This window comes from Suricata suricatta, chromosome 2 (assembly GCF_006229205.1).
Source record: "Suricata suricatta isolate VVHF042 chromosome 2, meerkat_22Aug2017_6uvM2_HiC, whole genome shotgun sequence".
NCBI lineage: Eukaryota > Metazoa > Chordata > Mammalia > Carnivora > Herpestidae > Suricata > Suricata suricatta.
This window is the reverse complement of record NC_043701.1, coordinates 120,366,585-120,379,503: the sequence shown is the minus strand read 5'-3', so window position 1 is coordinate 120,379,503 and position 12,919 is coordinate 120,366,585. Positions and strand designations below refer to the sequence as shown.

Sequence of the window (12,919 nt, the reverse complement as noted above, 5' to 3'; positions counted from 1 at the left end):
GTAAACTGGTGCAGCCGCTCTGGAAAACAGTGTGGAGGTTCCTCAAAAAACTATCCATAGAACTCCCTTATGACCCAGCAATAGCATTGCTGGGGATTTACCCAAGACAGACAGAACTGATGATGCATAGGAGCACATGTACCACAATGTTCATAGCAGCAATGTCAACAATAGCCAAAACATGGAAAGAGCCTAAATGTCCATCACCTGACGAATGGATCAAGAAGATGTGGTATATATACACGATGAGAGGGAATGACGTATGGCCATTTGTAGGAAAGTGGATGGACCTTGAGGGTGTCATGCTGAGCGAAGTAAGCCAGGCAGAGAAGGACAGAAACCATATGTTTGCACTCATAGGTCTAACAGGAAAACAGGAGAGACCTAATGGAGAACCGGGAGGAACGGAGGAGGGAGAGAGAGTTGGGGAGAGAGAGGAATGCAAAACTTGAGAGACTATTGAATGCTGAAAATGAACTGAGAGTTGAAGGGAAAGGGGAGGGGGGAAAAGAGGTGGTGGTGATGGTGGAGGGCACTTATGGGGAAGAGCACTGGGTGTTGAATAGAAAACAATTTGACAATAAAATATTATGGAAAAAATAAAAAATAAATAAAATTCCAAAGAAATTTTAAAAAAGCTTTCTTCAAAAGGCATTTATTAAATGTCCACTATCAGTTACACAGTATGCTAAATATGAACTTAATGTAGAAATGAAGATCTTCAAGGTCTGTATGGCTAGAAAAGGAAGAAAGTTTTGTAAAACAAAACAAGACAAAAAAAACTTAAGAGCTCTACAGGGCCATTCATTTGGCACTGATAATGATAACAATTAGAGAAAGCATTTATTAGACACATACTGTCTACCAAGTGCAGTGTTAAGCACCTCAAAATATAACATATATTTAAAAGTCAGTACAGACAACCATGTGTTAGAATTACTACTATAAATTCTTCTACTTCTACAAAGAAACTCAAGTTTAAAGAAGTCAAGCAATTTGCCTCGTAAGTGAAATACTTCTGATAACAAGTACAGTGAGGTTGAGGGAGGATTCTTTTATTTTATTTTTTATATATGAGCAGATTTTTGCAGAAAATACAATGCAGAATAAGGCTTTCCTCAGGGAGGAAGAAGCGTCAACAGTACTGCGAAGCATGTGGTTTGGTGTGACTCCATCATTCCCGCTGGTTGGAGATGGGTCTGGGTCACAGAGTTCTCAAAACTGTTCAATCCAGCTACAACAAAAGAAAACAAGCACTTAAAAAAACTCTTTTCTGTGAAGAAAACATATCAGCCAGTAGTTCTCTAGAGGGGTTGTCTAGCTCCTTAGGAGACATTTTCCAAGTATTTTCAGTTATTTTGAAGATTGTGTGATTTACTGGCATTTACTCTCTAGGAACTAGGGATATCAGACCACTGGCAAATGTTCATGACAACCCCACACAAAAGGTCATCATCCTGAGTTCAAGAGACATTGCAAAAGTTCCCAGGTACACGTTTAGAGGAAGGACTTGCTCAAAATCATCTAAAGTTGACTCCATTATGTACATGTAGAAAATTTCCCCCCTCTGATTTACTACATATTAAGTTTTTTCAAAAGCTTCAGTGTAAATCAATCGAGATTGTGCTTTAATTTGTTGTGAATCATGGTCAGAGACATTCCAAGTTTAGAAAATCTTCATAGTTTGTTTGGTCTCTGATATAAGGCAACAAACTTGTGTACATCTACATTTGGACACTTATACATGGGATGATGTCATGTATAGGGATAAATGTCTGATTACTTATTTATGGCTTCTACATTTCTATTTATAAATGGGAAAAATTACATACTATTTTATTATCAGTTAGTCTTATTTATTTTAAACCGAGGTAAGTTTTGGGCATTATAGCTAAAATTTAAAAATATGAATATAGATTATTTCACTTCTTAATTTCAATTTAAGGTAATAAAGGGGGAGTCTTTATATCTGTATGTGCATGTAGAGAGAAGCAGCATTCGATGTTACAGAATGTGGAACCACAGATATTGTCTTACAATAGATTACATATGGACAGAATTGATCAATTCTTCCCCTCTCTATAGGATTGCCATGTTCCTAAAGAATTCTCATCTTTCCCAACTTTCCATCACTTATAGGAACCATGTTATAATTCTAGCCATTAAATTATAAACAAGAATTACTGGCTAAGATTTCTCAAAAAGCTTTTTAACAAGAGATGGTCTTTGTTCATATGCTAATTTTCTCTTTCCACTGTTCTACTCTACCTTTTTTCTGCTTGGAACTCAAACATGGTACCTGGAGATGTGGCAGAAATATAACAATTTGGACAATTGTGTGCAATTTGGAGCAAAGTGTGTGACAGTGAGCATAATCCCAGTTAAGTAATCTGTTGAAAATTTGGCTCTTCATAACTAACTCTGCTTAAAAGGCTAACTAGGGCAAAGTAAATATAATAGAATGACAGAAATTAAACTAGATATGTTACAATGTAGAGCAGACTGGAATGGTCTATGTTCTTTACACACTGTTTCAGAAATTAAGGAGAATTTATTATAGAACAAAGTTCTTAATGAAGCACTTAAGATCTTACTTTCACTCACCACTTTCGGGAAGATTGACATGTATGAAAAATAGGTCTGAGAAATGCTTTTTTATTAGCTGAGTATCAAAGAAAGAAAAATAAAAACACTTCCAAAATGTTTATTAGATAATCCTTGTAGTGAAATCATTACCAAATGTCAGTTAATTAAAATGCATAAAACTTTAGTAGAAAGCACTAATAAATAATAAAAATCAAGAAATAACTCAAACAGCTATTTCTTAGATATAAATAACTCCATCACATCTGGAGAAAATTACAACTCATGCCATCTTTTAGTATGTCCCTATGAATAATATATCAGCCCACTCATAATAAATCTGCTCATACAATGTGAGATATTGTCCACTGCGTACCTTCCAATAACAGTGTGTGTTCCTGAGTCTCCTCACTCATTCCTAGAAAAATTGTTGGCAGAGTTTTGAAGTAGTTTTCAAGTACGTGTAATTCGCTTTGGGTAAACCACTGATGTCTCACCGCCTTACTTTCTTTATCTTGGCTTCTCAAACTAGAATTGACATACTTATAGGGGTATGGTATAATGTAGTATGGTATCAAGCGATAGGAGACTCAAATACTTTTTAATTTTATATAAAGAATGAATTATTATAATAAAAAGAAAAAACTCTATGACTTTATGCATTTAATTTCCAAAATAAGCCAACCAATAGATTGTTAAGGAAAAGTTTCACATCCTAATCTCTGATTAATAAATGAGAAAAAGGACATTATTTCTTATTCACAGCCTATTCATATATTAATTTATTAACATAATTTCTGATTTCTGTCTTTAATTTACCTTCTTATTTGGGAATACCAAAGGTTAATTTAAAATATTTCTCAAGGTATTTATTTGCCACTTTCAATTACTTCTTGAGTTACTTAATACATTTTCAGAGCAGAGACCTCTGCAAAGTACTTCACTTTTAGGCATGTTTCCTCTCAGCCAAAAGTACCTTTAATACCTCCATCCCTGTGCCCAAATGTTACCTTTTGTTACTTGGGACAATGGAAAGAGTCCATGCTAGACATGTCAGCTCACTTGTACTTACCTGGAAGGCAAATGAACAGTCTCTTCATCCTCCAGCTACAGAACACAGATGAACAGGAGAAGCTGGGAGGAGGGGAAATGTCCCTAGAGATCTGATTCCAAGTGTCTGGGAGCAGCTCACAGGCTGCCATCTGGGCCAGTCACCTGAAAGTAGACATAGAGCAGTGCCCAAAGCTGCCATACAGGGAGCTGCCTACTGGATGTAGCATTATGTTATCAACACTTGTGGGCTTCCTGGGGGTCTGTACATCTTTATCAGAAATCTTAAACCTGAGAATAAATTAAAACAGTAACTTTGATTTTACTCTAATAGCCAGTAATTTTGATTTAATCTAAAATCCAGATTTTACTCTAATATCCAGTATCCCAACCAAATAAATAATATCAAATAGATTATAATTGGAGGGTCTGTATCTTTAACCTGTTATTTTCTAGTGTTTGGCAAGTAACAAGTACTTAATAAATCTTGTTAATGATGATCAAATGTTTATATTTATGTAGATAATAGCTGTCATACGTATGTGTGAACTATGTCAGAAATTTCCTTATTTATGAGACCCAAATATAGGGATAGAAAATAACTATCCAGGGAACAAACTGTTGATAATCATACTCCTCAAAGGAAAATCCCCAAAGGAATATCCCTATCTGTTGGGAGCTATCTGAACTCACCAGTTGAGTGAAAATTCCTGGTGAGAATAGGGTAAGTTTGCACGGTCTCTTGTCACCAGGCAGCGACCAAAATCTACCCTCTTGTAACTTTCATTTCTGCTTGGGCAGCAAACCTTGGAGTGCTTTGCTGATAAGTGTCAGGAGTGCCCTGTCCCCCTTCCCTGTCCCTGAATCATGATTGCACCTGGTCAGGGAAAAGATGAGTAAACTAGATACATCCTAATGTGACTAAGGTAAGCAACATACAATTTTCCACCTAGCTGAGCAATTAACTGATAACTCACTACTTTGTAGGCCTGGACATAATTGAAAGTCACTACTGTGATAAAATGTATCATTTGTCTTTGGGACTGTGAGAGCAGGCATTATGTCTCCTGGGAATCCTGTTTTTCTGGGAAGTTTCTCTTAGTGTTATAAACAGCCTAATGACCCTTACTCATAAGAAACTGACCTTTACAAACAATGCTGCTTGCCTCTTGGCTAAAGGTGGCTTTTTTAGGGCTATACCTGAGGTTTTGTAAATCTTGGTCTTATACATTTTATGGGAAAAATGTAAAATACCTGCTCTTCCCATATGATAGCATGAGTGCCTGTAGCTAAGTTTTTATGATAATCATTACTACTAGAATTGTAACATGTTCTGGAAAATTGTAAAAATTATCTATGAGAAATCATTTACTGCTCTTTCTGCTCCTTGTAACTTTCACCATTAAAAAAGCTGACTCTCCAGTCAGTGCAGAGATGCCTGCCTGGTGATCAGAAAGAAACTTGAGGCTCTCTCGCTCTCTCACACTCTCTCTCGCTGACACCTTCCATCCTTCAGAGAGCCCTGGACCTGCTGGAGCTAGACTTCTACACCTATCCCCTTTGTTTTGTTTTGATTCTATTCATTATTTAGGTTACAAAAATGAGCCATAAAACTGAGAAAGCTGTTTGACAAGATAGGCCTGGACAGCCTGACTTTGGTTACTTATCAATCACACAAAGTATTTTCTGTCTTTTAATTATGGTTTCCTGCTGAGCGTGTAAAGGAAAGGATCAGGATGACAATCCAGTGAAATTACATAACATGGATGAGGTCAAAGATACAGTTCAGTGTTATCATTCAGAGGACATATAAGGTCCTAAAATTCCAAAATTTGATTTTTAAAAAATATTTATTTATTTTTGAGAGAGAGAGAGAGAGACAGCATGGAAGGTCAGAGAGAGAGAGGGAAACACAGAATTCCAAGCAGCAGGATCTATGCTTATAACAAAAAGCTCAACAGAGGCCTCAAAGTCAGGAACCATGAGATCATGACCTGGGAAGAAGTCAGTCATTTAAACAACTGAGCCACCCTGAAACCTAATTTCTGTAACAGAGCTCTTAAAAGTAAGAGAAAAGTAGCAAATCATACGTCTGGCATCTGTCTCTTTCTATAACAGGAGGAACCATACCAAATGAATCTGTTTGAGTTGCAAAATAGAGATTTTAACCTCACATAATCAGGGTGAGTTTCATTCCCTTCAAATAAAAAATTTTATGTAGGTACTTTTCTATAATTTAAAAAAATATATATATTTAAATAGTTTGTTGTCAAATTGGTTTCCATAATACACCCAGTGCACTTCCCCACAAGTGCCCTCCTCCATTACCACCACCTCTTTTCCCCTCTCCGCCTCCCCCTTCAACTAAAATATTTTATATATTTAAAAAATTTTGTTTTATTTTAAGTATATTTTACAGGGGTGCCTGGCTACTTCAGTTGGTTCAGCATGGAACTCTTGATCTTGGCTCAGGTCATGATATCACAGTTTGTGAGTTCATGCCTTGCATGGATCTCTGTACTGACAGTATGGAGACTGCTTGGGATTCTCTCTCTCCCTCTCTCTGCCCCTATACAGCCCATTCTCTCTCTCTCTCTCTCTCTCCAATAATAGGAAAAAAAGTTCAAATTTGTTGTAGACTGATGTTGAAGAGACCACCAAAGCCAAATTGAAGATGAGGCAAAGCTTTATTCATGGCAGGGCCACACCTGAACTCCAGTTGGTAAGGAGCAGAGAATGGCCCCAAACAATGGTTACATTGAGATTGTATAAACATACATAGGATTCTGTGTTAACCAATTACATTTAACACGCCAATCACCAGTTTTGATGGGAACCTATCACGTTTGTTCTTTGCTCTTCTAATGACCAAATCACAGCGGGACAATAAGGACCAATCAGAGTGGAACAGTAAGAACCAATCAGAATGGGGCAGTGACTAAGCAATTTTCTGTAGTTGTGGCCTTGGTCAGACCATAGAAAAAGGGTAGGGGAACAATTTGCAACAAAACATTCAGTAAGTTAACCCATTACATTCCAGAAGAAGTTAACCCCTTACATTCCAGAGGAAATTAAACCTGTTACATTCTATAAGCTAGCCTACAACAATCCCCACTCCTTTTTGTTTAGTTATTCAAACCTTTGAATAACATTATTCTGACTTTTGGGCTATTGGAATGTTATTGGCCACATAATACCATAAGCTTTATAGATCCTATTTTCTGATTTATGAACTGAAGTAGTTTTATCAAACTATAGGGATCCTATAGTTATTATTAGGAAGAGAATAATAAGAGGTTCCACAAGGGCACTTATGAGAGTTGTTAATAAAGGGAACCAGGAAAATACAGACTCATACCAATTTTCATTATTTTGTCTGTTTTTCTCTTTATTCCAATTGTTGTCTAATCTGGATCAAGCTCTGCTTGATGAGTCCTAAATTATTGACATAAAAGCAACATTGTTCTCCCAGAGCTACACAAAGCCCTTCTTGTAAAAATAACAGGTCTATATCTCTTCTATCTTGGAGTACTACCTCAGCTAAAGAGTTTACAGATTCAGATAGCTTATCAATATTCCTTTCTAAATCTGATATATCGTGATCAATTTGTCTACTCAAAAGTTTAAAGTTTTTATCTCCTGTAATGAAAACAACAGTACTTATTCCCAGAGATCCTGTTACTCCTAGCCCCACAAAGGGAGGCACTAGGATGGTGGAAATAGGTTCTCTTTTAAACCAAGATTGGGGAATGAAGCCTAGGTGCTTTCTTCCTTCTTCACCTGAAAAGCAGAAAACCTGAGGAAGGAGGTGAACTAAGATGTAGAAATCAGACCTCTGGTTCATGAGATGGAGGTTTAAACAAGGGGTTAAACCTGATGAACAGGCAAGCCAAGTTCCAGGGTGGTACCAAGAAGTAGAGGATACTTCCCACATGAGTATCATTTGGCAAGCCTCCAGGTTTGGAGAAAGTGATACTGCATCCCGACCCAATCTCCAGGTCTGAGTTCCTTTACAGGAGATTTGACTGCAGTGGGTGTTTCCTTTAGAGTTCTATTCGTTCCTTATATCTGCCCTGGATTCTGCAGTGATAGGCACAATGTAATTTCCAATCTGTTTGTAGGCTTTGGGTCAACATTTTAGATATCTGGGCTGTGAAAGTCTGGCCATTATCTGACCCCAGACCAATAGGGATTCCAAATCGAGGAACCAATTCATTGAGTAATTTCTTAGCTACTATCTTGCCTGACTCTGTTCTAGTGGGGAAAGCTTCAAGTTTCCCTATTTCTCCAGGCATCTGTCCATGTAGTCTCTGTCCTGAAAATTTAAACTTAGGAGATGGGCTCTGCAGAAGCCACAGCTCTAGCAGCAATGACCATCACAAAAAACTTAGCTACAGGCACCCATTCTGCCACATGGGAAGGGCAGTCATTCCCCATAAAACCCGAAGCATAGCCCCAAGGAGGCAACCTCCAAGAACAGGATTCCCAAGAGACACAATGCTCTCCTGCATTACCTGTAACCCATAATCATCATACCTGGGAAAGGTTAGTTTAACAGAATCTTCCACTGAAGGTGAATGTAAACAGGAACTTTTTGCTGTTCCCCAGCTTTCTGGACCAACATTTACCAGTCTGATGGCAAAAAGTAAAGACAGTTTATCTTATTGGATTGGTGGTTTCTCAAGCTTCTGCTATGCACAGACCATCCAGTTTCTGGGGTGTGGCTGGAGCAGGGCTGGAGATTTCAGGGGCCAGAATCTTTTTGAAGGTCGTTTTAAGCTGGTTAACTGTATCCAAATCACCTCACCAGGTTGAGGGTTCTTTTGAGCTGGCCTACTGACTTCAGAGTGATGCCTGAAACTTTAATAAGTACTGAATTCTTTGTTTAGTTGTAGATCTGTGAAGTCCATCTTTAAGTCTTTGAAAGGGGGGGGTGACCCCCATCCTTTAAATATCATCCCTACAGAATAACAATTACAGAAGATTGTGTATACATGAAATACTGTAACAATTTATAAGGTTACCTCAAGTTGTCTAGTTTAGGCAAAAGACAATCAGAACCAGAATTTAACATTTATAGTGGTGCATTGTTGAAACAGTGTTTCTCTCTAAAAAACCTCAATTCCAAAGATTGCCAAAATGAGACTAATGCATTTGTGGAACAAGCTCAATCTTAACAACCCTGGCCTAATTATTTACATAAACTCATCAAGAATAAGGACAGTTCATGAGGATTTTTGAAGTTTGCTTTGCTGGGACCTTTTATAAGGAATTTCCAGGTTGAACTTTTAGTAACCTTTCGAGGCCAGAAGCCAAGCCAACCACTTTCCAGCAGACAGGCCTGTTCAGTTGGGCAAATTCCTCTTCCTGAGATTCCCAAGATCCTGCACCTGCCAGGAAGTGATCTTTACTCATCTGGGGAGGCTGCTGGGAACTCTGTAAGCAAGGTATACAGCTAACATTTCCAAGAGGGTTTATGGCTCCATGTTTCAGAAAGTCAACCTTAGTTCCTTAAAGCTGTCTGGTCACCTTTGAGACTGTGCATGACTCTTAAATAAGACATTCCAGTCAAAGCCTTCAAAAAATAACCAGTATTTCTAATGGTGTCCTGCTACAAAATGAACAGATTCTTATTGAACTTATGCAAACAATTGTAATTGCCATGAAAGAAAATACTCACTTGGAGCTTTTGAATTTCTGACAGATTAGGTAGAGAGAAAAGATGAATGCTTCAGTTTACAAACAAATACTTTTATGACATTTCTGTATATCATAGATGTCTCAAGAGAAAGTTTTCTTAAAACATTAGTGAACCCACAATATTTTCTACAAGAGTCACAAAACTAATTTTTCTCAGTTCATTTAGTCCCATGTTCCAAATTCTTGTTCAGTTTGAATGCAGCTTTTAGCTCTGGAAATTTCTACCCATTTTAGTATTAATCTTAAAGATGGCAAAACCTGTTTTCATTCCAAAAGTTCTTTTTACAACACGTCTTGTGACAAAATCTCAGAAATGAACATTGACAAGAAATTTTTGACACTTTAACACTTTCAGTAATCAGAGTACTAAGTAATGACCTTATACCAAAACATTGACTTCAGAAATCAAATACATATTTGAGCAGTTGCAGCATTTATCCATATAATACAATATAAATTTTATTATTGTACAATAGTGCTTTTCTAAATAACTTGGCATCCCAAATAAAAGCCCTAATTGGTCAAAAACCTTCTTTACCATTTAAATACTGGGAAGCAGAATTACAGGTTATCACAAATCTGAATACTCCATTTATTAAACCAAAGTGGCAATAAAAGATCCCAAAGGCAAATATATAGCATTATATAGTGATTAGCAAAACCTAGTTTCTTTTACCTTGAGAAGTTGTAACTAAGCAATCAAAGACCTGACAAAAATGACACCCGAAGCTTTGGTTTTCTCATTAGCCAAAAGAGAAAAACCTTTGCTTACATTGTATTATCAAGAGCAGATCAATAATCCAAGATAACTTTGTCTTTCGAACAGGGGGAAAAAGCAGAGTTTCAGCCTTATACCAGTGTACTTTTAAAATTCCCTTCATTTTCAACCCTAGTCCATCCTGAGCACACATAAAATTCCTTTCCAAAGATTTCCCTCCATGAACCTTCTACAACTTTCCTTTGCCTCTAAACTTTGTCCTAAGCCATTTCTTTCCAAACAATCAGTCTTATTTCAGGCAAAATTGCTTTCTTTTACCTTCCACAAAAATGCAATATCCTTCCTTATATCTTTCCTTCATATTCCTCCTTTTTCCTGCATACAGAGTTGCTTTTCTTATTTTCCATCAATCTGAAGTACATTTAGCAGAATGTTAACTTTTAGGAAACCTTACTCTCCAATTGAGGGTTTTGGTAACCAAATGATAAGTGTTTATACCAGAGTTTTCCTAGATGATAAATTTATGAGCAATTAAGTACAAAGCAGGTTTTTAACAGTTTTAAATATCCTCAGTTTTTTTTACAACAAGTCAAAAGCAGAAACCTACATCTAGCAATGAGTGACTCAGCTTCTTATCTTCTCAGACAACCAATGAATTCAATCTCAATTTATTATGCAAGCAAGAACTTCCAGAACTATACTGAGACATAAATAACCATTACTTTAAGTCATTCTCCCAAGCCTACATATTTAAACACTGAGTTTTACTTGAACCCACTTAAGATACTTTGTTTCCCATAGTTAATTTCAACCTAGAAAGTTGGCAGGAGAAATCTAATTTCTGTGGTTTTTGTTGCAACACTTAGGGTGGAGGGAGGAGAAAAAAGGAGAGGCATTAGCTGGAGGCAGAGAAAAAAATTCCCAGTTTAAATTTTAGTCAGATCAGAGAGAGAAAAGCAGATTTCAGATTTCCTTTTTCTTATTTTAACAAATAAAATTAGGCAGTTCATGTCAGTCTGGAGAAGACAAGGAACTTCCTCAAAACAAAATTTGTTTTGGCAGCTGCATGGGAATATTTCCTTAAACTCTGCATTCTGAGGTTCCCATTATAGCCATTGAGGTGGGAAATAAATGAGGGAGAAGTCCTCATAATTATTAGGCCAAGGCATGGAAAAAGTTAGCATACTCTTTAGTCTGAGTTTATTTCAGCCAAACCAAGAAAGTTTCCTTTTCTGCAAAGTCTCAACCCCATAGAATTTCTACAGACAAAATCAAAACTAACTACAATGGCAACAGGATAAAACAGGTACAGAATTGGCCACAGAACAAGTTTGCAGGTTTACTAAAGGGTCCAATTGTCGTCTTGGTGGCCCTGGGGTGGGAAGTGGTGTTTTTCAACCTTCCACTTAATACCGCAGACAAAAGCACATGTGCATTTAAAATTCAGATGATAAACTAGCTTAACTCCAGAGGTTTAGACAGGTGACTCTCACAGATTACTGGCGCCATTTTCAGGGTGGCAGAAAAGACAAGGGTGTCTCCCTGGCTTCCAAGGCCTAGATGTCCCTGGGAGTGCATTTTTGCCCCTTGCCTTCAGGGTGGGAGGAGAAGGCAATGAAGCATATCACACCCAGGTAGGTGCAGGAACAGAAAGGTGAAGGCAGAAAAAACAAGGTTAAGATTACAGGAGCCCTCTGGGGGCTAGTTTGGGCAGTGTGTCTAGCCCGTCTAGAAGTCTAGTGACTTCGGGCAGAAGTCAGGCTGGCTTTAAGTTAAAGCCATAGTTTTTCCTCTTTTACCTGTAACCAGAGAAGTTCTTCAACATACAATCTAGTGCGGAACAAGACTTGGACAGAGACTGACCCATGACAGAGGTTAAACATTGGGTCACCAGAGACAACAGGATACACAGAACAAAACAAATGGTCAGGGTGATCAGTGCCCAACCTAAATGGTCTGGCAATCCAAATGGCCCAAAAGCCCCAAATGGCCTGAAGGCCCCAAATGCCAAGACCCAAATGGTGCTGGGGACATCTCCAAACACCGGCGCCTGGGGGAAGTAAGTTGAGTTCAACCTTCCCTCCAAGCTACAAACCAAATCTGGCCAGAAAAACAGAAAACAAAACAGATAACAGACAATTTGCACTGTCTCGCATACCTTACTTAAGCCAAGTCTGAGGATGGAAGGCAGGGACCAAGGAACATTTCTCCAGAGGAAGCACTCCCCTAGCTTTTCCGCTTCAGGCTCCAGAGTTGAGGTGGTCTTCAGATCTCAGTGGAACCTCTATCTGTTGTAGCCTGATGTTGAAGAGACCACCAAAGCCAAATTGAGGTGAGGCAAAACTTTCTTCATGGCTGGGCCACACCTGAACTCCAATTGGTAAGGAGCAGAGAATGGCCCCAAACAATGGATACATTGAGATTGTATAGGAATACATAGGATTCTGTGTTAACCAATTACATTGTAAATGCTGATCACCAGTTTTGATGGGAACCTATCACGTTTGTTCTTTGCTTTTCTAATGACCAAATCACAGTGGGACAATAAGGACCAATCAGAATGGGGCAGTGACTAAGCAATTTTCTGTAGTTGTGGCCTTGGTCAGACCATAGAAAAGGGGACAGGGGAATAGTTTGCAACAAATCATTCAGTAAGTTAACCCATTACATTCCAGAAGTTAACCCCTTACATTCCAGAGGAAATTAAACCTGTTACATTCTATAAGCTAGCCTACAACAGAATTATCAATCATTCATTATGACTATTCCTTTTTAGGTTTTTTTGAGGAAATCTTGTCTACCACCAAGGTTGTGACACAATCCTGTGTTGTCTTCCACAAGGTATAAAGTTTTCACTGTCATGTTTCT

At 37.9% G+C, this 12,919-nt stretch overlaps 1 long non-coding RNA gene across 1 annotated transcript; it reads right to left on the bottom strand.

Annotated features, from left to right (window-relative positions):
- Positions 1–627: 627 nt before the first annotated feature.
- On the bottom strand, positions 628–12,438 carry LOC115272149. The gene is made up of 3 exons (XR_003900273.1): positions 12,210–12,438; positions 3,656–3,798; positions 628–1,234 (listed from the first exon to the last, which is right to left on the bottom strand). It is a non-coding gene; the product is annotated as an uncharacterized LOC115272149 (long non-coding RNA).
- Positions 12,439–12,919: the final 481 nt, after the last annotated feature.